The sequence below is a fragment of the Falco peregrinus genome, chromosome 8, assembly GCF_023634155.1.
Source record: "Falco peregrinus isolate bFalPer1 chromosome 8, bFalPer1.pri, whole genome shotgun sequence".
NCBI lineage: Eukaryota > Metazoa > Chordata > Aves > Falconiformes > Falconidae > Falco > Falco peregrinus.
In genome coordinates this window covers 63,968,640-63,993,491 of record NC_073728.1, presented here as the reverse complement: position 1 = coordinate 63,993,491, position 24,852 = coordinate 63,968,640, and the positions used below count along the sequence as shown (strand labels likewise).

General features: G+C 50.1%; 3 long non-coding RNA genes across 4 annotated transcripts in view; 2 read left to right on the top strand and 1 right to left on the bottom strand.

Annotated features, from left to right (window-relative positions):
* The window catches only part of LOC114013679 (uncharacterized), a 28,502-nt gene that overhangs the window by 2,150 nt on the left and 1,500 nt on the right, over positions 1-24,852 (top strand). The window contains exon 2 of the long non-coding RNA XR_008748435.1: positions 23,627-24,852. This is a non-coding gene — a long non-coding RNA (uncharacterized LOC114013679). The remainder of the gene's footprint in view (positions 1-23,626) is intronic.
* On the bottom strand, positions 8-23,778 carry LOC129785025 (uncharacterized). 2 transcript variants are annotated; one of them, XR_008748433.1, is made up of 3 exons: positions 23,638-23,778; positions 992-3,356; positions 8-188 (listed from the first exon to the last, which is right to left on the bottom strand). It is a non-coding gene; the product is annotated as an uncharacterized LOC129785025 (long non-coding RNA). The 2 variants fall into 2 exon arrangements; XR_008748432.1 differs by lacking the exon at positions 8-188 and having other exon boundaries at positions 679-3,356.
* On the top strand, positions 5,448-12,144 carry LOC106112820 (uncharacterized). The gene is made up of 3 exons (XR_001227334.3): positions 5,448-6,262; positions 6,769-8,201; positions 10,206-12,144. It is a non-coding gene; the product is annotated as an uncharacterized LOC106112820 (long non-coding RNA).

Sequence of the window (24,852 nt, the reverse complement as noted above, 5' to 3'; positions counted from 1 at the left end):
GATTTGCCTGAAAGTCGCACGGGATGTTGGGCTGGGGCAGGAGCGGAGCAGCAGCAGCATCTTCCAACACCTGGGATGTGCACACAGTTTCCACTCTTCACACCTCATCCCCGAGCCGGTATCGGTCCATGCAGCCAGGTGACGGTAAAGGTCCATGGGAGAAACCCACCGTGCTCAGGAATGCAGGTCTACCATGGGAAAACACAAAAAGGAGCGGTCCCTCCTGTGCAGCATTTTCTCCCAAAACAGACATATCGAAGTTATTGCTGGAATGAGTCTGTCCCCTAACAAGAAAGCGCCATGAAAGGGCTCCCAAAAATGAGAGTGCTGGCAGAGGAAAAATAGCAGATGCAAAAGTTTTCATTTTGCCTCCAAAGAGGAAAAAAACCCAACCCAAACAATACCTGGCTTTCTTCAGCAGAAAACTGAAAAACTTTGTCTGAAAAGGCTAGAAAAAGTTGTTTGGCTCAGAAAAGGGCGGAAGCAGCATAGAAAGAAGAGGAGCAAAGCAGTTTTCCAACAAATCACAAAAAAATAGACAATTCCTGTAGAAAGCAGATAATTTATACAAATATTTTTGTTTGCCTTCAACCCCCTCTGCTTCTATTTTTAAATCAAGTGTAAAATGAAAAACTTCACAGGAAGTTTTCTCTGCTCAAAAACCCCTCTAAAACACAATCTAATAATTTTTGCTTTGTTAATGAAGAAGGTTATGAAGTACACTGCATAGAAAGATGAACTTTGGAAATATTATAGTTTCCCCTTGGAAAGGGAATTATTAACTCCTCCATCAGGGCCAGCAGGACAGACAGCACAGCAACCAAATCCATTGTCAGTTCTGGAAAGTCCCACATCACACACACTGTATTAGATTAGAAAAACAAAGATTGATTACCCAAGAATGAACTTTAACTAAAATAAAAGTAGCAAGTTCTTCACTTCCTGGACCCAGTGCATTTAAAAGCTGGAGCATCTCATAATATTTTCTTACCCAAGGTGAGCGAAGTATTTTGGGTATCTATGTCTTGGATCTAAAAGCAAATTTCCCTTTATTTGCTTACAGGCTTGAAAAAAAAAAAAAAAAAGAGATTTCAGTGTAGAAAGATTAGAAATGCTTCCCCACATGTCCTGGTCTGGGTCAGAATGAGGAATTAGAAACAATATCCTTTCACTCCTGATCTTCAGCCAAACCAAACAGTGCGCACCAGGAATCACAGCGAGAGGGGGAAGGGGATGGGACACAAGGTCCTTATGTGGGATTTTCTACATTTTTGTGCTTTTTGACACTCCAGTTCAAAAGACTCAAGTATCTTTCAGCTAAGACAATAACAAAATTCAGCCTCCAAGTTCTTCTTGGACATCTCAGTTCCAGTGGGTCCGAAGCAGAGGTGGCCGCAGGAGTCGGGCAGGGCTGGACACATCCCTGCAAGGAGACACCTCCTGTAGGAATCTGATATCCTCTGACTCAGAGGACACAAAGCCTTGTGCCATGTAAGATGCCCCAGCTGTGCTTTGTCTGTCTTCCTCGTTGCCACGATGAAGGCTTTGCTCAGCAGCTGTAAAGACTGGAGAAGCCCCTGGTGAAGCAGCACACCCGCCGGGGTGTCTCCAGCCACCCGGGGTACCACGCAATAGGCCATTTCAGACGCTTTGGGATATCCATCATCTCAGACAATTACAGAATACCATCTTAGTGGTTTTGCCCCCCCAGTGACATTTCTCCAGGGGCTCCAAATGCCGTACTGCCCAGTTTGCAAAGGATGTGGCTGAGGTCTCTCCCACTTCGCCCCCCTCGCTGCAGAGCTGCGCTCCCTTCCTGCAGGCAGGACAAGATGGATGTGTCTTATGGACTCTCACTCAAGCTAACAGTGGACTCCAGGATCCATGTTATCCAGTGAAATGAGCCAGCAGCACTCGTGCAGGAAGGGAAGACCTGATTCCTTGATGGTTTTGGATCTACCACTGGCATTGTCCAAGCTCAGGACCAAATCTGAACTTTCTCTTTTGAGCTCTTGGAGCGTGCAACATCTCCAGGTGGGCAGGCAGGTAAGGCTGGAGCTGTGTCTAGGTGGGAAGCAGAACTAGAGAAGAGCCCGACATTTCATGGCAGAAGGTACCATCGCCTGCACAGCATCGGCAGAGAGAGGTCTTGGCCACAAAACAACCCCTTCTAGTACAATCATCAAAACAGCTCTTGCCACATCAGGTGGACTAATCTTCATGACCACAAGATGAGATTAATCCAATTTATCACACTCTTGCAAAAGAAGATAAACTGTATTATTCTGAGACTCCTTGCTGACTGAATAATCCATTCTATCATTCTGGATAAAAATGCAATGGGCCTAACACTGTCCTATTTTTTTCTCATGTGAGAATTAACTTAAGCAGTGTAATTAAGATTACATCAGTGCTAAGTGAGTAAAAAACAACATCAGCTTCCAAAAGCCCGTCCTTATTTCATAACAAATACTACAGCAATGGCTGGCTACTTGATAATACCCCTTATTTGTAATAACTTTCTAAATTCTCTTGTATGGAACCATGATGTTCAGCACTAGCATGATGGAAAACTCACTTTGAAGAACAGCTGTATGAGGGAGAGGGAACATGTCATTGAGGTACAAATATAAAACTGTATAAATAAATCAATAGGCTTAAAATAAAAATTACATATTACAGCCGTAACTCACCCCAAGTCTTTACATCCTCTTATCTTGCACATTAAAAAAACAAATACAATTTTTTTCTTGCTCAGCCATGCCTGCTGACACGTGACTTTGGAGGAGCAGACTGGAAACAGTCCAGCAGCCAGTATATCTGTAGCGTTTATGTGGGGACCCAATCCAAAGTGTGAAAAGACAGAATAGGGGTAACTATACAGATTTCCCACCACCTCAAAGACAGCTTAATGTTAGTGTCTGAGCATGTACACTGTTCATCTCCCATAATGATTTTTTTTTAATTTTTTTTTTTTTAGCATATGAACAGAACTTGATTGAATGTGTTTTCTCTGATGGGAGAACAGTCTAGTTTTGTACCTGCATCCTCTGCAGCACATGGGACCGTTCACACGACGGGGCAGACAGAGCAGCTCTTTACTGACAGACGGACACTATTCGAGATGGTCCACACGGTCGCCCTCACAGCTCCATTGATTGGAGTCTGATGTCTTGAACCAAAGTCCTGGTGAGGGCCAGACCATCGGTGCTTTGAGAAGTGGTTCCAGCTTTGGCCACTCCCTGCGATACCAGCCCCTTCCCTGGGCAGATTTCTACTAATTTGAAATTCACTCTGTAAACCACTGGAAATTCTGCAGAGTAGCTCCTCTCTTTTGTTTCCGGTATTTTCACTCTCTGGAAAAGGGAATGTAAATAACAGGTATAAGTCAGATTGTTCTGGTCCCCCAAAACCTTTGCATTTGGTGTGTATTTTGGATTATTTTCTCTAATACACACGAAGGCACTGCTTAGCACTATCCTGTCAGCAGTCAGCTGGGTGCTCCCCCTCTAACACAAAACACCATTTGAATGATGCAAAATTTCTTGAACAATATCAATAAGCAGCAACCATCTGACTGGAAAAATAAAAGAACAAACCCTTGCAAAGCCTTGATGTCGGGATAATGACTTTGATGAGCAGCATAAAAAGGCAACCTCTTCTGTGAGGTCTCTTTTCCTAACAGGATTTCCCATGCAGGTCACACACCGCCTGTTTAAACAAGGTCTCTAAATCCAAAGCGATGGCACCATTTTCAGGATGCTTTGATATGTATCGTCCATGCATGAACACTGAGGTCCCTACAGCACACACATGTTCCTTGGTTTCCTCAGCCCAGCTCCTCTGCTGGTTGCCCTCTACATCCAAATTACCCATATTCCTAATTCCATCGGTCATTTACCTACACAAAACGTTTAGAGATGAAAGCCAATACATCTGCCACTTAAAAGCCAGCCTTCAAGGCTTTGTGCTGTGTTACCTGTAAAGACAGCTCACAGCAGCAGATGGACTTTCCTTGGTGACAAGGAAAACAAAAGTATATGTATACATACGTATTTTAATCCTTTTTTAAAAATACATTTATTTTACCATTTTTAATTATTTTTTGCTAGTTGGAGCAGTTACTCTGCCAGCAACTAGATGCACAGTCACTAAAAAGAAGGTTGGGAATAGCTGATCTAAACCCCTGGACAAGCCCTTGCAGAAGCTCAATCACTTCTCGGCCACCTACATCCAGCTGGGACTGACTCATGCATCCCCCTGGGAAGCAGCTGGGTTTGTGTCCTGTATCTACAGCCCTTCAGGCCGTGCTGAGGCTGGATGTCCCTGGACAGCAGGGGTGGCTGGTGGCAGTCCTGCTTGGTTATGTAGCCAGTGGAAACCGGCATCGGTCTCACGGCATCGGTTACTGCACCTTGTACCCCGCCAGCACCCGCTGCTGGTAAGGAAAAGCACATGAGCAAATGGGGGTCACTCAACTAAATCATGAAAGAAGATGAAATCACATACTTGAATGTGCAGAGCATCGCTGGTCTCAAATAACTAAAACAAATGTTGAAATCTGAGTTGCTTGGAACTTTCTCATCACAGTGCTTTTGTCTCAGAAAACATGGTTTAGATCAAAAGGGAATTTCCCACAAGAACATCTGAATTTTGCTGAAATCACCCCATATAAATATAAGATCAAAACAAAATGTTTTGGTTGTGCTTATTAAAAAACCCAAACAATCTCACAAGAAGCACAGCTGCCTTGCTGAAATGAGCTGAAATAATTTTTGCTCAGCCTTCTACTTCTACTTCAGCTACTTCTGACCTGTGATCACCTGTCCATCAAGTCATGAAGTTTTTAAGTAATTTTTGCACTTCCTGACCCCACTTCTGTGGGCAGAGCCCTTAGCCAGACTACATCGCTCATAACACAATCTATTTAACCTTTAATTAAACCTTGGTGCTACCCCATGGACATTCAGGATGACTAAGGAGCCTGTTCCCAGGGGCTGGGCCGGTGCTTCCTGGCGCACCCTGCTCTGTTTTGGGAGCACCTCGGTGGGTGACTGCCCCGGAGCGGGGCTCAGTGCCGGCCCTTCTTGTGCTGCATTTGGAAAGGGTGACTGAAAAACCTGAAAATTTCAATTTTCAGCTTCATACCTGAAAAATTCTTTTATCTCCCCATGTGCCCAGTAGCACACCCACAACACAAGAATAAAGTCTTGAGACCCACAGTTACATAATACCACTAATATTAACGAGTTGAGTCACCTTAATGACGCCAAAATTTCCTGTGGAGATTGCGTTCCGTTTGCTTATGTGGCTTTTTCTTCTTTCAAATTTCAAGCAAATACCTTTCAAGCCCACCTAAAACCAAGCCAATAAATGCAAGTTGACTTTCAAACATGTGAGATGCTAAAAACAGGTGAATTACTCAAGACAGAGCAAAACCTCACCACGAGATGTGGCATCATATTCTTCCTGCCACCCTCCTGCTCCTCACGCTTCAGCAGAAGTCACAGCTCTCTGAAGCTTTGCTCATCACCATGCAGCCCAGTTTTGGCAGCTATTTTCGGCACCGCCGCTGTACAGCGGCCAAGTTCTCAGATGTATTTGTATGTTTTTTCATAACTTCCTCCAAGTAGGTCTGGTTTTTTTCCATACTAAGCTCAACATTTTTACTCTTCCTAGGTCAACCAAAAGCCATCTCCTCTTGGCATCGTGCCTATCTGTCCAGCTCAGTCGCAGCGTTTCTTATGACCGGTGCCAGCTCCCAGGGCGGGTGGAGAAGGCTGGGAGCCAGGACCCAACTTATTTACTAAGAGCCCATCACAAGCTATTTCTGTAGAGCAGACTTGGCCCTTTCAGAGCTAAAAGGGCAAAGATTCGGCTGCTTCCCCATAGGAAGGCAGTTCCCAGGCAGCTTCCTGCTGGGTACACGCTTTGCAGACCAGGGGCAATGCTACTTTCCTTCCATTTTTATGCCCATTGCTGAGCCTGCATTGGGTTCCTCATCCTGCTGAGGGCTTCACCTCATACGTGCCGAGGCCCTGAGTTATTGTTCTGCTTGAAGGCGGAGGGGACGGTGAAGGAAGCGACACTGGCCAGGTGTTACACAGAGCCCCAGGAGCAGACACACATTCCAGCCACGTGCCAACACCTCCCTGCCCAGCGCAGAAAGCTCCATTTGCCGACAGCCCTGCAGGTCTCCAACGCAAAGCCCATCGAAAGCAAGGTACCGCAAGAGTCTTGGATGCACATCAAGCGAGCGCAGGTATTCTGCTTACGTGTGCTGGGTTACAGCAGCAGAGGATCCACCTCTTCAATCCTCTGCTCCTGTACATTAACGAAGCACAAAGCGTGGGGCCGGGGCAGGTCAGAGGGGCCCGGTGCTGCTGGGGGCATTGCCTCAGGCTCTGAAACCAGCTCCAGGTCCCAATGGCTGCGGGTGAGGAGCCGCCCCTGGGGCTTTTCCTAGTGTTAATTCACCCTGTGGGGTCCAGGGCTGCCCATGCTCCAGCCAGGACTGCAGCTCCTGGCCCTGGAGAGCTCACCGTGTAGTTCAAGTTCAGTGGTTATTAATAAAACATGCAAGGGGAGGGTGAGCGTACTCAGAGGATGGAAGCAACCAGGCTGAAATGCTCAGAGCATCAAACACAAGCGAACATTTGATGTACTCAAGTGTTTTTCTTCCCTTTTTCAATTGCTGCTTTGATTCTTTGAGTTCTTTTTTTTATACCATGCAAATGTTACTTCAAGCTCTTCCTGTTCTCACATCAGGTGTATGCAGTCAGCTTTCTCGCAGCAAGATTGCCCAAAAGCTTTAAAACCTAAAAGACGGGGAGTTGCCGAGAAGTGACTTCATGTGCACCCTTGTCTGACACCCCCGGCTGTGAACAAGCGCCCTGCAGGCTCCTGAGCCAGCCTGGCCAGCCTCCAGCACAGCCAGCAGCCCCTTTCCAGAGATGCGGATGAGGTGTTTGCTCTTGAGGATAGACCACGAGAGCCCAGTTCTCAGTTGATCCCCCAACACTCGCTTCCTCATCCATGTTAACCAGTTTGCCAACTACAAAAAAATAAATCTGCTCTTCTTGTACTTACACCAAGCCACAAGAACCAGAGCTTTCCAGTTGAATGACACTGAAACCAGTGAGTAACCCTGGTCTCAACCCCAGCTCCTCTGGACTGCTGTGACCCCACATACACACACGTGTGCAATCCCACCCGCACATCCTTCCCACACAAACAAAACAGCCACAAATTTATACGGCTATGAACAGTACCGTTAGAAATTCATTGTGATGCTATTGGAAACACAGTGTGGTTACCCCGCTACAAAAAATAAATAACAAAAATATTGAAGTGCTGCTATCGGTGCCAAGGCTTGTGTAGTCCACTGTGCTCGGGGTAGCTGGTAGATGGATCAAAAAGCTTGAGAATCACCAGCTTGGTGACAGCCCCGCAGACCTGGGGTACCCATGCTTTATGTCCAGTCTCCCAAGAGATGCACTGGGCAATGCTTTGGCAGTCCCTGATGATGCCCTTTCAGCTCTACACCTCAATGTTCGGTTAGATTATTGAATTTTGGCCCCTCAAGCTCCGACGCAGGCTCAGCCCCAGGCGAATTCCCTCTGTCCCTGGGCAGCACCCATCAGCAAGTGCAAAAGGCAGGGCAGGGCTGCCAGAGGGATGGGCACTGCCAGCAGCTGTCACAGCCCTCAGAAACAGCAGAGTCACCCCTACACGTGATAAACCATTGCTTCATATTCTCAGTTTCTTACTTTAATCAAAATGCATCTGTTGCAGATTCATGCAATGACTTGTTCTCCCATGAACCACCTGGTCCAAGTGGATTCACATTATTTGGAGTAAACCCCACCCCCCTCCCTTATTACCTGATTACCTTAAAACATTCATTGCAGTGTTTCTCAATAGCAAATGCCATTCCTAAGGTCACGTTTTCTAAAGGAGCCGAGATACCTGGTGAGGATGCAGGTGTTGATGAGGATGAGCTAACGCCACTGCTCGCAGCTCCAGCAGCTCCAGCACCCGGCAAGCAGGGAGCCCTCAGCCCTGCGGTTCCCAAGGCGCAGAAGAAAGCGAAAGGCAATTACATGAGAACAATTAATCAGAAATGGGAAACAACACCTCGAGGGAGTTAACCACAGGAACATGCCTTTGGTGCTACCTGCCAGGATTACAGACACCAGCAGGTGAGTTGGAAAATTGGTGCATTGCTGGAAGCCTCCACCAGCCTCATGGCATTTGCTCTTTTATTTGCAGTACTTCGCCATATGGGCCCGATCCAACAGACATACATGTTCTCCTGCTTCCTGAGCAGGTTTGGTTCTAGTTTTTGAGGATGTGAAAGGCTTACAATTCCTTTGCCTGTCAGGGTGGCCAAAAACCCTGACTCCAAAGAAACCCTACCCAGGCATTTCCCCCACTGCCTCCGACATGCCCAGCATCAGCTCCTGCTAGAAATTTTCAACAGCTCCCAGAAGTTGCCCAAGTAGTTGCCACTTCTGCCAGCTACGGGAAATGATGGGCAGCAGCTCGTTCTGTGAGGCTGCGTGACAAGCTGCCCGCGGTGCCTGTTTGCAGGTGCATGTGTACGCCTGTGTGCCCCAAAGCTTCCAGCTCCCGTTTTTCCTATGTGATGTACCATTTATTTTCAGGTATCTGAGAATTTCTGTAGGAATAATGCTTCATCTTGGGAACACTTGAATATCTAATTATCACTTTAACCAAGCCTTGATTCATTCTAGCAAATAAATTAAAACAACAAAGCAAAACCAAGAATATGGAAAAACCCAGGCTGCCTAAATATCTAGCTAAGGAACTCCAATAATTTCACTCTCCTTAATGATGCGAATCAACAATATAATGAAGGTCATCAGGGGAACTGCTCTGCATCAACAGGAAGCACAATGCAATGCTTAAAGCAGCAGATAAGGATCAGGAAACCTGCCACTATTTGCCTTTCCTCTCTAGTCTGCAGTTTCATCATCTATAAAATAGGAATCCTGACATTTTTCCTAGCCTACAGATATGCGTACTAAACCACTTCATTAATGTTTATGGGGCAGCTGGAGAGGTTCAGATGAAAAGGGCTGAATATATGAAACCACAACAGGCTGTGAGTGATTCAGAAGAGCTGGTGCCCTGGGAAGCGCCGAGGCGCAGACAGAGCGTAGGCTGCAGGGTTCCTCTGCAGGCAATGCCAGGGCCATGGCGGGTGCAAAATGAGCACCAAACCAGGGGAAAAAAGTGCTCCAGAAACAAACAAGACAAGGCAAAAAGCTATGGCAAAGTACCTTGGAAGGTGTCCCAACCAAATATTCCTTTTCAAATTTATCATGTGGCAGCGCCGTTAGAGATCTGTAATGGGAAGGCTTTGTTTCCCCCCCACTGCCTAGAAGTCAGACTTACTTGGGCCATTGCTTCCTATCACTGGAGTCTGGGATGGGAAAAGATGCTCCACATGGCAGCTGGAAGGGTTATTACAGGGTTAAAATAGCAGGACTAAAATAAAAGTAGATTATATAAATAAGTCTAGGAAACATTGGCTGTAACACAACTCCAAAACCAAGGTGCTAGCTGGATTTGTTAAACAGTTATAATTAAATGAAATATATCTCCCTTAGCAACTTATTAAGCTGTAGGGAAAGATTAATTTAGTAAGATGTTTCAAATTTTTATAGTGCATTTTATAATACCTGGACATCAGGGCAGTTTTCCATGTATGCAGCCCAGCAGCCAAAATTACAGTTGCTATTAGACTGCAGTTAATTAGGTACAAAGCACTCTGCCCACTTCATCATGTAAGCACAAGGATGAGCCAAAATTTTTCTGTCAGTCTGCTTTTTCTTTTAGCAGAAAACTGAGTTTTTGAGAAAATGGTTTGTTCACAACCATTATTTGCTGTCAAAGGAAGTTTCCTCAGCAATGGTTTTTTATTTTCAGTGGGTTAAATGCTGTCAGAGTTTTCCATAAGAGAACTAAAATAGTTTTGTGGCAAATGGGTACGCACTAGTACCCCACTTTGGGCTTAGTTGCTTTCCTTATCCAGATCAGCCTGAAACAGGCTCCATCAGCCCGTTCACCTTGGTTCTGCAGCCTCTGCTGCTTCCGCCTGATTTACGGGAAGCTGTATTTTACCTTCTGATGACTCAAGGTTCATGCACCACATCATAACTTTTTTTTTTATGGCACAGTGACCCTTTATCTGGCTCCAGTAACACGCAGCACTGCCTGCCCTGGCAGGTTTAGGCGATGGTGAACATGTGTGGTGGTGCATCTCGTCCCCTCTCTGGGCTGCTCTGCTGCCTGGGGGTCCCTGGTAGCCCCGGTGTCTGCGGAGCGAGCTGGCACCCTCGGCTGCACCAACAGCTCCTGCTTGGCTGAGGTGGGAACGGTGCTGCCCGTACCAGGAACTCCTGTTGTCTGGCAAAGGTGGAAACAAACCCAGCCATCGGTCATCCCCTGACAGCCCTGGGACATTCCTGACCCGACCCGCAGCTGGGTGGAACGGTACCATTGTCAGTGAAAAATGACCGGCTCAGGTTACGGCCGGGATGGAATTTTATGGATGACTAAAGCCAGTCACCTCTGCCCCATAAACAGCGGTCCATGCAAGACCCTCTGAGCCGTCCTGGAGCACCGCGGGCTGCGACAGCATCTCCCTCTGCGTGGGATGTCACATGCCAACTCCCAGGTCTGCAGTGTCGGAGGGACCGTCGCTGAGAGCTGACGATGGAGCCTGGACTGATACCCCCGCTCCTCCAGGCTCACCCTGAGTATTGCACTGAACTCAGGGGGAAATTTTAATATATATATACCTTTATACATTTGTATATCTATCTCTGTACACCTATCCCCTTGTGTTTGTGTGTGCATGTGAATAGATTTAGATACTTCATAACCAATACAAGTGTTACCATTTGGGGTCTGTAATTAAATCACTGTTATAACTGAAGTAAATCCTACTGAATCACTCTGTAAATGTTAAATTGATGATTAAGTGCTGCTAAAATTTTGTGATGAACCTTAAGCTGTGAATAAACTCTCACTCTCTACATACCCTTAGAATAATCTGTCGACCAAATCTGAAACTAAGATTGGATCTAGCTGCAGCTAAACTCGACCAAATCAGTAAGAAAGCCAGGGGGTCCACTCTGAACCTCATGACTCAACAGTAGGTTCTCCCTTACCCGTGACATCTTTGATCCCTGTGTAAAACATTCTAGTTTAATTCTAACTTGATTTTTAATTTGATTTTTTTCTTTGTGTTCTATCCATATAATAAGTAATGAATGAACCTTGCCATCACACTTTGTGAAGTCGCACCCCCACAAACTCTTACTAAAACTACTTCGCTCATACCTTTGACAGTGCTTCTTTAAGTGACTTAACCTAAACAACTCATTGGCGACACCGCTCCTTGCCACAGTGACCTTGCTTTTTCTTTGTGACCTTGGTCACCATGGTTGGGTTTGCTCCTTCAAACCACAGGACTGACTCCCATACTGGCCTCATTCAGCCTCCCCCCTCCCCCCATGGCGGGGCTGAGCAGGTGTGACCACGAAGTGTAGGGTTCTGCCAACCCACCACAGAACAGGCACGCATGAGCATCCCCCTGCCCCTGCACAGCCCAAGTTATTTCTCATTCACTTATTACCACGTTTCTGTGCTCTCCGAGTCACACTGAAGCTATACGGGATTTGATAACGTATGTCAAGATACAACAGCCATAATGCCGGGACCATGGGAGCAGGAATCAATGACCCAGCGGCGGTAACCCCACGTCCATCACCTCATCCACCTCTTGCCAGCCCCGTGCTTTTATCTTAGGTTTGACAATCAGCTTCAAACTAACATTAAAGCCAACATAGAACTCTGCTTCATCCCCTTCTTCACCTTTTTTTCCTTTTTTTCTCCCCCTCCACCACTTTTTTTTCCCTTTTTTTCCCCTTTTCTTAGCAGGGTGTTTTTCCAAGATCATAACAAGCAACAAAGGAAAGCTTTGCAAACAGGGGCTCAGTCATCAGGCTGCCTCGGCACTGCACTGCACTCTGTTCTCAGGAGTGGCTGTGCAGAGGTAACCTGACACGTTCACAAGTACACGTCCAAATCAAACATGTCAACATCGCAATCCCCAATAAACAAAATAACTCACCTGGAAGCTACAGCCTTTCCTGCCCAAGGCCGTGACACGGCCGTGCTCCTGGGCTCCCCTCCGTCAGGCTCAGAACAGCCCCAGAGTCCCCCGCTCTCCGCAGCCCAGGCCAGCGCCCAGCCCACACCAGTGCAGCTGCATGGCACACTGGGACAGCAACGCTCATCCCAGGGCATGCACAGGGCCAATGGATGACTGTAGGGTCTACAGAATCAGCCAGCCTTTAAGCTGAGTGTTATTTATGAGGCGGTCTGGCAAGCCTGACTCTGATTCTCCAGCTATCTCCATTTGGACAGAGACCTGGATGCTCCAGTGCAGCCCAGATGCCCTCTGACGGGCGGCAGGGAACGGGGAGCAGGGGCCGGGGCAATGGTGCACACCTCTGCCTTGGCATGAAGGAGACCCAAGTCCGGAGCGTACACTACCGACACCATTCCCAATCCAAAAGCTTATCCACACTCCAGCTGTATTACTTAAATTAAAAACAAAAAGCGTTAGCCACCAGGGATTTCCGTTGTTATTTTCCCCATCATGTTTCCAAGGCAAAAGAACAGACATCATCAAGCAGTTTTGCTGACTGTAATAGAGAAAAATCACATCGTTGGACACTCACACAGGCTTTTTCATCCCTTTCTCTGTGTATGCTCTTGGTTCTAAACAAAGGAGAACAGACAAGATAAATTAGAGGGGAAGATGTACTTCAAGAGATTATATTTTTTTTTTCCTAAAACCATCTTGATTCTGTTTATACTGGCTAGGAGACAGCATATTCCATTCTTCTCAAACATACCAAACAAAACGCAAGCTAATGACGTGATTCCCCTAATCAAGGTCACAAGTCTGGTTTTGCTGCAGCGTGCAGCTGAATGTTATACCCAGGGCGGAGCTCAAAACCCAGTTTAAAATGGGCTAAGTATCAAAAACATAAATAATTTGCTTAATAGGAGGAAAAGCACTTAGGGAATGCTTTTCTGTCAAAAGAAAAGAGAAAATTTAGAAAGCCTGTGGGTCCCCTCGAGTTCTTCATCTAGAGGAAGGTTCAGGGTAAGCTGTTAGGATGCTAAAGTCAAGGGCAAAGCTCTTCTCCATTTGGGTGAAACTGGGATTGTGCTCCATCTCCTTCCACGAGGGAAGAACTAGGAAGGAGGGTAGTTCAAAGAAAGAAAGGATGGCTCACTGCTCAACCCCATCTGCAAAAACCAAAGTCATTTCCCAGCTGAGAAACTCAGCTATCAGTGCTTTAAAATAGCAGCTGTGACTCTGCCATCGCCAACAGTGGCCGCTCCCCACATGCGCTGCATGCAAGGGATACGTGCCATGGCGTACAGGTAATTTCTCTCTAAACAAGGAAATCAACATAAATCAACATAACTTGCAGATTGGGTTGTTGACACAAGAAATCCTGCTTTAGCTCATAAGTCTATAGTTTTCTTGACACACAAGAAAACAAATGTAACTGAGCAATCCTGGTGGTAAGGCTCAACGGCTCAGCTGGGACAGCTCTGGGCATGGCTGGAGGGGGGTGCAGGGCTGGGGGCTTGCTCAGGAAACATGCCAGCACCAGTGCTGCCCACCCCTCCTGCCAGTCCGACTCCACTGCACCATCACACGTCCCAGGCGGAGAGGGATGCCTGGGGCTGGCAGGAGCTCTCGGGGAGGAGAGCGGGGAATGGCTTTTCTGCAGGTGATTCCAGCTCAAGCATTTGTGAAGCACCATGTCTTGGCACCAGGCAGAGGTGGCTGGTTTTCCTCGAGGTGAGCAGGAGAGCTCCTGCCTCCAACAAGCGAGGCTGCGCTCATTGAGATGGTGACTACGCTGCTGCTGACTCACCTCTCGAAGGCAGGAGGCAAAGAGTGCTTGCTCTGCTCTCCCCAGCAGACTTTGGTCATGAGGAATAACAATAAGGGAACACAGATGATTTGAGTCATCTCCACTGATCCATCATTCAGGGAAAAAACTGCTTTCTGTTCATTGCAGCAGAAAAGATCAGCAGACTTTTTAAAAAAAGCTACAGGGAATCCCACAAAGCTTCTTACAGTGCCCTGTGCTTCGTCTGTTGGAACTAATAAAAAAAGTTACAGCTGCATGTTATATAGTCACACAGCTGGATGTAAAGCAACACAGCACTACTAAAACAGGTTGCAATTTTCAGACCAGCTTCCAGCCCTCTGAATAATCCAGATGGATGTGCAGCAGCATTCCCTAAAGCAGCTCCTGTAGCCTGTTCAGCCCACACATGCCCACCTTGCCTGTCTGTGCCTGCAGCGCTTTCTGCACAGCACGAGCTAGTTTTATTTGCACTGCATATTTGATATAAGTTTAAGCTCTTTCAGAGACAGCTCTTCCAGAGCACCTTCATGTGCTGAGGGACCTCCCATATTTAAGCTTGTTATCACCGGGTTGTCACACACTCCACTTTTATTAACCACAATGCTGGTTCAGAGGAAGATGATGCAACGGCTGCATGGGAAATGTCAGCTATTTTGTACAACGCTGTTTATTGTTTCAGAAAAGAGACTTTCAAAATGGAACGGCTGCTGCCGTGCTTACTGACCTCCTCAAGAAGGCTTTTGGCTGTGCCTTCTCTTTCCTGAAAGGGAAGCAAAAATATCAGGATGCAAAAATTAGTGTATGTTAGTGAAGCGGCAAAATCAAGCAGCGCTGTCCCTGACCCATGGTCGTCCTCCTCCTCTGGCCCTGCTCTGGCTTTTCCTGGGGGCTGAACTCCAAGGGTTGAGCGGATAAGACAATCCTTTTTCTCTATCTAATCTCTGCTGCGTTATCCCAGCACGAACACATGTTGGCTCCTCTGCTGCTCAGCTGAACTCAGTGGGAGCAGCAGCCACAGGGTGCAAACAGGTCTGGCGGAGCTGGTCCATCGTCTGTCGTCTGTCGTGCGCTGCTGCCAGGGAGCAGAGGTGGCACGGCTCTCCCCAGGGAAGGATCCTGCAGGGGAACTTTGATCCATGTGCATAAGGCACGTGGAATTAAAACGTCTGCCTGTGCTCTTTCATGCAGCTTGCAGTTACCCTTCTCTCGTAAGGGGCATAAAACCAGCTCAGCTTCATCAACTCCAGCCATCTCCATCCCCACTGACCTCACAGGACCCTGACATGTTACACCACCTACCAGCAAAGAAAGCACATAAACCACAATGGATTGATCAAAACAGATACAGGTCATAAATCGTATCTTATGAATGTACATTAAAAGCAGGTGGGTGAGATAATAATGAATCACTACAGGCAAAATTACTCTATCCGTCGACCTGCAGTGGGGCCACTCCACAAAGCCACATCCTTGCTGGCGGCAAGTGGCGTGTCGAGGCGAGCACGGAGCAAAGAGCAGCAGCTGCAGTGGCATGCCAGGCTGAGCACCGCTGTCTGAAGTAGCTGGCAGGCACACTGCCACTCGGGTGACACTAAATAATCAGTAACGTAACCTTTCCACCCTACAGCCTGTCCAGGAGTCATTATCTTTTATTACCCTCTGGAAATCATTAACTCTATACCCAAAAGTCTATGCAGACTGAAGCATGATAAATGGAGACTAATAAAACTCAATTTTCTCCAGGTTAAAACTAAATTCTGTTTTCAGCCTTCTAGCGTACTCTCATCCTCAAAAGTGAAAATGTGTGGCTGCCCTTCACCCAGCAGCTGCCTAATAACTCATACCCTATGCAGAAATCACAATTAGCATGAGCAGCCATGGGGACTGGGCTGCAAGTACACGTTGGTACTCAGGCAGGGTGAAACCCAGGACACTGTTTACTCCCAAGGCTCGCAGCCACGTTCCCTGGGAAGGGACGATGCCATTCTCTAAGCTCACAGAAACGCTGCGCACTGTGGGACGTGGAGGTTACAGCACAGCAGGATGGACGTGGAGGTTATGGCACCTCAGGAGCCCTGCAGGTGAGCGCGTCGGGCAGGCAGGGCACAGCTCATGCTTTTCAACAGGTGTTCCAGGAAACCCAGAGAAAAGAAAGCAGAGGTGCAAAGCTTGTCACCTCTAGATTCCCCCGTTCTGCACCGTCCACCATCAGATGAGGCAAAGACAAAAGCTGTTTCATCTTAAAGCCAAGGCAAAGCTGCTGAGCCGCCCCAGGTGACACGGGCACCCCTGATTCACACCACCTGCGCTATGACTATCTTGTATATAAGACAATCCCTTTCCCATAAAAGAGTGGCAGAACTGGTTTTGCAGCCCTTCCACCATGCTAATTTGCTGATGGAGAACAAGGTGCTTGTAAGGGAGAACAAGCAAGCAAGTGAGCTTTATTCAGCTTAATCACTGGGTTAATTAATGGTGTACCAGATGAACACCATTTACATTGTATAACTACCATAAAACCTTAGGTAGGGTTCACTCAAAACAAGAGCATCTCACCCATGAAAGCACAACCTTCGCTCCAACAGCAGGTGACCATCACTCCCAGCAGCTGGTAGAGGTAAGGAAGAGCAGAGAAGCTGCCCCAAGGCTTTTTGCCAGGACCACTAAGGTCAATAAAGTCACCCAAGGTCTTCCACCAGGGACACAGCCTCAGAGACACTTATTTGGGCTCTTACACTTAGCGGCATAAGGATAAGTTATAGATGTATTTTGCTAAAATAAGGCAAAGGGGACTGACCCGACAAGCACTTTTATCAGCAGCTGAATTGCCCCCTGGGTGAGGGGCCCCCTCCTCTCCCCACAGATTTGCCTTTTACAGCAGAGGAAACCACTACCAGCATTCTGGTGAACACACTTATGGGCTCCTGATCAGGGAAACCCAAAATGCAATGCATACCGGGGGCTTAACGGGGCGTTGCACGCCAAAAATGATCCTAAAGCAAGTCAGCACAGACTGTGCTATGCTGAAGATTTCCCAGTTCTTTTCCCGGCCATAGAATGCATACAGACTCCTCCATGGCTATGCAAGAATGGCTGTGCGGGGCGAGGAATAATCATATATTGATGAATTAGTGGGGATTAACAGGCTCATTAGCAGAGCATTTTGACATGCTCATGAATGCAACTTCTATGCTGCGCAACAAGAACTCGGCAGCGAAACAGTGGTTGCAGGAGCTGTGTATCATGATGAATTATCTCAAAGTGGTGGCTGGATCCTGTCCATGTAAACGGAGCTTCCTCTGTGCGTGGCCCCAGGCACTACCCCGCGGGCAGGCAGGGCAGGAGGCGGTGACCCTACAAAGGCAGGTGACAGCTCTGCGCCCCCGGGACCCCTGCAAGCCACAGCCTTGGCAGCGGCGCCTGGCAGCGAGGGCCTGCACGGTAACAAACCGGGGTGGTTTGTTAACCCGCTGTGCCGGCACGGCGAGCACATCCGAGCCACAAGGGAAGAACCTGCTCTTCCCTTCCTGGGCCGCAGTGGTCTGGCAAGGACATAGAGCGCCCGACATCTCCTGTCTTTGTCTCCTTGACAGCTCCTGTTGCTTCAACCAACTCTGTTTGTATTTTCTCCACCAGACCTGGCCCACTTCTGTGACCCCTTTTTCTGCAAACCCTTCTGCGTCTCTCCTCTACTAACGCTCACCCTCCTGGGTCTCCTCCTGCCCCGCAGCTGGCAGAGCTTTGCTTGCATCTGGTATCCAGCCACTTCCCCACAACACTCCAGAGCACCTATATGGAAAATCCTGGAGCACTTACTTTTAAAAAGTGATGGTATTTATTTTTTTAGACTATCGTAGCCGAGTGGGCTGCAGGACGGGCTGTACGTGGCAGATGCCCGTGACTGCTGTGAAGCAGTACGTGTGGCTGCCCCAGCAGCTCACCTTCCCCTGCAGCAGCTCGAGAGGAGACAGGAAAGGGTGGGATGGGTGTCAGCTCGAGAACAAGCTGTGACAAACAGGGCAGGAGACTGTAACTCCAGGTGTACCAGAGATGCTGAAAAGGTGACCGCAGACCTCCTGAGCCACAAAGGAAAGCAAGCCCCACAGGGCTGCTTGGCATGTGTTATGGGTCCTGGAGTGCCACAGACCCAAAGCCAGTCGTGCTTTTCATGGTTTTAGAAGTCTTTCTCTCCAGCCATACTGCAGCCTACGTAAACTCTTGGCTGTCACACCAGAGACCTGAACTTGACCTCTAGCCCTGCGGATAAACTCAACATTGGCTGAAGCCAATGGATTCTGTGCAAAGGTCCCAGGACAACGAGGAGATGTGGCTCCCACCCCACAGCTCAGAGCCACTGCTGGAGGCTGACTTTGGCTTCCAGAGGGAAAATGCCATGCCCAGGCTTCGCTAACTGGGGGCTGGCAGTTGACGGTTTGGGTCCAAGGGTAAGAAAGTCATGATGGGCACAAGCTTGGCCAGGGCTCAGGGAGGAGGGCAGGCACTCCCTGTGCCTGTCAGACAGCACAGATACCGTGCACAGCACTTATGGGACTAATTAAGAACAGAAAAACAGTCTGCTGAGGAAGCACAACAAGTGCAAGCTGCACTTCCAGCAGGCAGGGGAAAAGGAGGTGAATAAAAGGAACTGCAGGCAAAGAGACTGGCAGAAAACCACAAGTTCTGGCAAGCGCTCAAGGCAAAGATTTTGATCACAGCCTGGTAAAGCTGAACTCAGTACATTCATTTCTTCCCAAGAGCTACACCTGACAGCTCCAATAAGACCAGCAGCTCTCTACCCTCAACCGAGAGATGCTCCTCCAAGATCTCTCGGAGCTGCTGCTCTTTTCCCAGGACTCCTCAGGATCTGGAAGCTCTTCAGAGTGACCAAGTCCCCCACAAGCAGAAAGTGCTGGGGTCTCCTAGCTGAGCCCCTCCTTCAAACCTCTCCTCCAGATGCAGCAGATGCGGAGGCTACCCTGAAAAGTGTCTGATGATGGTGGGTGCCTCCAAGGTCTGAGAACACATGGGCTGCATGACCACGGAGCCTCCCTTGTTACACTTTGAGCATCTTCCAGTCTCTCTGCCTCCGAACCTCACCCCAAAAATCTCCACAGGCTTGTGCTCCACATCCTCACCCTCACACCCTGGCCAAGCAGAAGGCAGCTGCTGTTCCCTTATTTTACTTCTGCATGAACAGTTGGCACCTGCGAAGAGAGCCTGCCAGCCCCCTCATCTCTGGGGGGGGGGCGGTGCTGGAGCAGGGCAAGACAGGCTCTGTGTGCGCTCTGCAGCCTGCACCTTGCTTCAGGCACTCAGAGACTCCTTCCCATCAGAACTGGCTCCAGTGATCACACTGGGGGACGGAATGAGGAGGCAGGAGGGAAGAGGGCACTGCACTGGGTTGACATCACCTTTTGTGTGACCCTGATCTTTACCACAGCTGTTGCTCACTGCTGTGAACAGCTGATGGTGTTCACCATCAGGGCAGCGTAAGGGAAGCATCACGGCGGTGGTCACTTGTCTTGAGCGGGTGTTCCCCACTGCCATGGCCAGGAGGGATGGCAGCACAGAGGCTGGGACACCAGGGTGGCCCCTGAAAGCCACCAGCGAGCCACCAGCACATGCAATAACTTGCAGAGACCCACATTGCCACCCAGGACCAGCCCACGACTCCCACCCAGCCTGCCAGGAGCTGCTCCAGGGCAGCTCCTCCAGCCGGCACCCAGGGCCACCCGCGCTTCTCGTGGGTGCCACTGCCCTCTGCAGTCCCCAGAGGAACCTGCCACCATGCAGCCAGCACGTCCCTCGTCATCCTCTCCTTCCAGCCTCACCTCACACGGGCTCACCCTACAAAATCCCAGCCTAGAAGATAATTCATCCATAGAAACACGTCCACCCACAGTGGGAGCACTGGGAATGGCACTGGGGGGGAAGCACGGTCCCTGAGCCCTATCTCGTCCATTGCCCCAACTGGGAACTCCCCAGCCGAGCTGCGGTTCTCACAGAAGCCACTGAGGAACAGCCGAGAGCTGAGCCGGGATGGGTCATCCCACCCTAACGCCTCTGGCCGTGCCCTTTTGCAGCTTCCATCTGACAGCCGGTGCTGAGCGCGGCTGGATGGCCCCGCGCAGAGAGGAGCTGCGGCCACGCGCTGCCTCTGGTCACGGGCTGGGGACACGCCTGGCTCCGCACCGCGTCTCAGTCTAAACTGGCTACTGCAGGCTGGGTCTGTAGTCAGCAGAGACTCAGCCAGTGGGACGTAACACACCCTGCTTGACTGAAAGTGGAAGGCGAAGCAGCGGAGGTGAGGAGGAAGAGAGCAGCACCAGGACGGGACATGGCGCAGAGGACAACAGCTTTGGCAACCCCCGTAAAGGTCTTTGTTGAAGCTTCCCAGACTGCAGCGACCAGGCTGAGCCGGGATCAGGGCAGGACTGAGGGCAGTGACAGCTCGAAGGGAGCCAGCTCCTTCAGCCACCCGCGGAGATGCTGATCGTTGCTCTCTTCTCTCCAGAAGCAGAGAGTGGGTGAGCCGTCGGGACACCTCCAGACTCCCTGCTCTTCCCCATGCTGCTCAGAGGGTGTTCCCCAGGGAATCTGCTGGCTGCAGGAAACTGGTTCTGGAGGTGTCGCAGGAAGCACTGTTGCTCCAGCCCTGCCCGACACACCTGCCCAGCTGCCCCACAGGCTGCCGGCTGGCACTGACCTTGGTCTGAGCACACTGGCCACACTGGTGTGCCAGCAGCTCTGGTTTCAAATACATGTTTCTGCTTTGAAGGCTTTCCTTGGTAAGCCAGCCAGATTGTTACATATAGATCCTACACCTTAATGCAAAAAGCGGAAATAGAGCTAGTTGTTTTATGTGTGTATTTGAACAGTATTTGCTTTGTAGCAGCAAGTTAATCATAAAAGCAGTCTGGTCTGCGGCTTGTTTGCAAAATGGAAAGCAGAAGATAAGAAAGGGCTTCTGTGCCAAGGGCTCTGGCACCTGGGTGCGTTCAACACAGCTCAAGCAGAGACTAACACCACCCACGGCTCCCACACGATGCCCCCCCACCACCCCTACTTCCAGTGTCCCAAGTACAGTTTTAAAACTCCAGTAATTATTGCTGTTATAAACACAGTAAGGGTAAGAAAGACAGTGAGGTTGGGCTGATTCCTGGGGTAGAAGTGGAAGAAAAATGTTCCCCAGCAGAGCTGGAGCTGAAGACTCAGATATCCATCACTGTCCCCTGATCCCAGTGCAGCACAGAGCACCCAGCGCCCAGTACCATAAACCAGTGCCAGTTTTCAAGACCTGATAAGAACCTGTGGGCCACATTCACCCAACACTCGGTTGGGACTGAGCTCATGCAGTTTGACTAGTGATTAATTTGTATCTTTAGGTACAGAATTGTAATGGGCTTGAGTGCTCCAGGAGCCACATTTTGATGGAGAAACAACAGGACCACGGTCACAAACTCAGACTCCAAACACTGAAATCCCCCGACTCGCATCATTGCAAGACACTCGAGCAACATGAACGTGTCCCCGCTGTCCCTCAGCTCCCTGCAGCAGATGAGCAGTGCTCACTCCCTGTATACTGTTTCTCCACATTGCTCAAGCCTGGCATTCTCTCCATGCTGGCTAAACCCTGCTCTGAGGACAAATTGCATCATCCCACCAGCTCTTCCGAGGCATGTGCTCCCAGAATATTTGTTGTGTGAGTCTGGTGCTTGGCCTTGCAGTCTCGTTTCTTGGGCCGTGGCAAGAGCTGTGACATTGCAATGTAACACTGCCATTCCAGCGACCGACCTACACCACCGCATTGTCAAATGACATCAACACAGCACTTCATGCATCTAAAGCTCAGTGTCCTTGGCTCTGTGGCTGCTCCAAGCAGTCAGCACTTCTGAAAGAGTATCTCCTTTGGCTGCTGCTCCTGCCTGCACCATACCACCAGCCACCCTGCGAGCAGGCTGGGCTCTGGAGACAGCCGCCTCCTCCAGCTGCCGCTCCCAGAGCTCCCTCCATCCCAGCTCCTGGCTGTAGCTCCATCCCTCCTGGCTCCTGGGCACAACACACCAGCCTGGGACAGGGATGTCAGAGCAACCTGCACTCAGCCACTGCCTGAGGCTGGCTCCAGCACTGCCAGTGCCTGCAGGGTACCTGGCACCAGTACGTATGCCCTGTTTAAAAATAAACGTGAACACACGAGCTGAGACAGCAGTGTGAGTATGGGCCAAACACAGACTGCCTTTCCAAAGGTGTAGTTGGCTGCATGGTGATGCAACACCCATTTTTGCTTGCTCCAACTGCCCTTTGCCAGGGAAGCAGAAGGGTGTTACTTGCTTTTCGTTAACCTACAGCTGGGCTGGGGGAAAGGCTGAGCACAGTCTGAGCTGTTTGACATATTGAGGGCTCTGTTCTCAAAGGGGCAGCAGGCAGAGATCACCGCTGTTGCTACAGGAACAAACTGAATTTCATCTGCCAAAGGCAAGGTGAAGCCTGGGGCACTCGGCTCTGGCAGCAGCTACCTGAGAGGGGACCCTGTCCCCACTGGTCTCCATCCTCAGCAGTTCCTAGTCCAGCCTCAGCCTTACCCCTTTGGCCCAGGCCCCAGCTCGCACAGCTCCGCTGGTCTCCTCTAAATCCACATTTATTTCTCACACTTTTCAGGTTCTTGACTTTGACCTGTTCTTCCTGCTGTGCCACCAGCAGCAGCATGTACCAGAGCTATAATTAATACTTGACCTGACGTAGAACTGAAGGAAACTAAGCTTATAGTTTATTATAGTTTGTGCAAATCAGCTTATATTTGGGCAACAGATCTTTACAAAAGCTGCTCTCCCTTCCCAAACGCAAATTCCTTGCTGGGAGCAGAGGGAGGCTGGGCAGGCAGTGCTGCTCCAAGGAAAGGTCACCAGAACTGCAGCCATCTGAGAAACAAGGGTCACTCCTTGCCTCCCTCTTGGCTGGAATAAAATAAAGAAACACAGCAACGAAAGCCCAGCCGAGGCAGACATCCAGGACGGAACATTTTCAGCTCAAACAATTGAAGCTGGCAGTTATAAGGAATTAAAAACTCAAAACCAGTAACTTGCTGTGGGATAAACTGAACAAGCGCTGGGCAGCAGTGCCCAGCTCAGCAACAGCCTATGGAACCTGTTACCTCTGGGAACACACACACAAAGGAAAACTTCCCAAAAGTAATTCAAAGGCCAGACTTGCACAGGTGCCAGCTTCTCCGGGAGCTCCCAGAAGCCCAAAAATCCGGCCCTTGGGCACAGGGAGCTGGCCGGACCCCTAGCAGCAGCCGGACAGAGGCAGTGGCCAGCAGGGACGGAGGAGCCTTTATCCCCCTCGGGCAAGGGGGCAGTTATTCCACCCAGGCTCGTCCCTGCCCAGGGCGGAGGAGGAGAGCGCTGCGGGGCCAGGGAGAGAGCAGGGGGCAGCAGCTCCCCTCCATCCCCCGCAGCGGGCAGGTACCTATAGATGCATAGGCGTTGCCTCCCGCCGGGCTCAGGCCCGTTCTCCAGGCACAGGCAGCTCCTTCCCGTGGAATCCTGCCCCTCAGCCCCCCGCAGCACCGGCTGCCCCCGCTCCTGCCTTCCCCCGGGGAGGGGGCGATGCTCGGGGACCGGCGGAAGGCGACGCTTACCTTCCGCTGCGCCGGGGCCGGCGGGGACGCTCCGGGAGGATGCTCCGGGGGGCAACGCTCCGGGGGGCCGGTCCCGTGGCGGGGGACGGTGCGAGCTGCCTGCCGAGCACCCGCCGCCCCCGGCCCGCCGCGGCCCCGCTCCGCAACGCCACCGCGCTGCGCTTTCGCTTTCCCTTTCCCTCCGAAACAGAAGGGGCGGCCCCGGCCGCCGGCCGCCCTCCGGGGAAGGGGCTGGGGGAGCCCGGGGGACAAGCCGACCCGGAGCCCGGGCACCCAGGACCGGTGGCCAACGCGACTGCTCGCACCCATGTAACAAGATGAGTTTACTCCTTCCCCAGCTGCCTGCGCCGGGGTGTTTCCCGGGACTTGCAGCACAGCGGGCAAGGAGGTACCTGGGCTCTTCAGCAGAGACACCTGGATGCCCGCGGGTGGGCCACAGCCCCACTCCCCCCGGGTGATTTCCCACCTGGGACTTGAAGGAGAGGCGCCTGGGATGCAGGGAGGGAGTGCCCTCACGGAAAGCAGCGGTCCCCTAACAGAGGGGAGCTCCTCACCCACCCCCCTCTAACTGTAAGCAGGAGCTGTATGAACTCCTGGGGCAGAGGGGGGGAAGCTACCAGAGCCATGAGATTTCTGATGGCTAAGGACAATTAGTGAATAAATCAAAAGGAATTTAACTTGGTTCACCCCAGGGTCCAGATGGTCACAATTAAGCTGCTTCACGAAGCCTCGCATCCAGAGCCAACAGAGAAGGGGGGAGAGAAGGAGCTTCCCCCCACGGCCAAGGCCACCACGGAGAGCTGGGGCTCTCAACAGCAATTAGCAGGAGCGAAAAACCTCCTCCTCAGCTGTTCTGCTTTAGTCCTCCTGCACCTTCCAGGAGGCATACTGCTGCTCGGGGAACACTCACTTAATGACTGCATGCTTTAAAGCTATTTTCTTCAGGAATTTAATCCGTTACCTGGTATTCTTGGGCATTTCTTGCTTATCACTCTTCTTATTTGCCTTGCCTCAAAACAAAGCTAATACAGGAGCTAGCAGCAGGTATGCTTGCAGTTTTGCAGTAGGCAAAGAGGCAAGCGATGGGGATAGGATCTGCTAACACAGAAGGTCAAAGATATATGGTGCAAGTGAGGCAGAAAAGCCACCTCCCTACAGCTCTGGCTCTACATCCCCAGACTCTGCTGGCTCAGCATGGTGCAGTCTCTGGCTCTG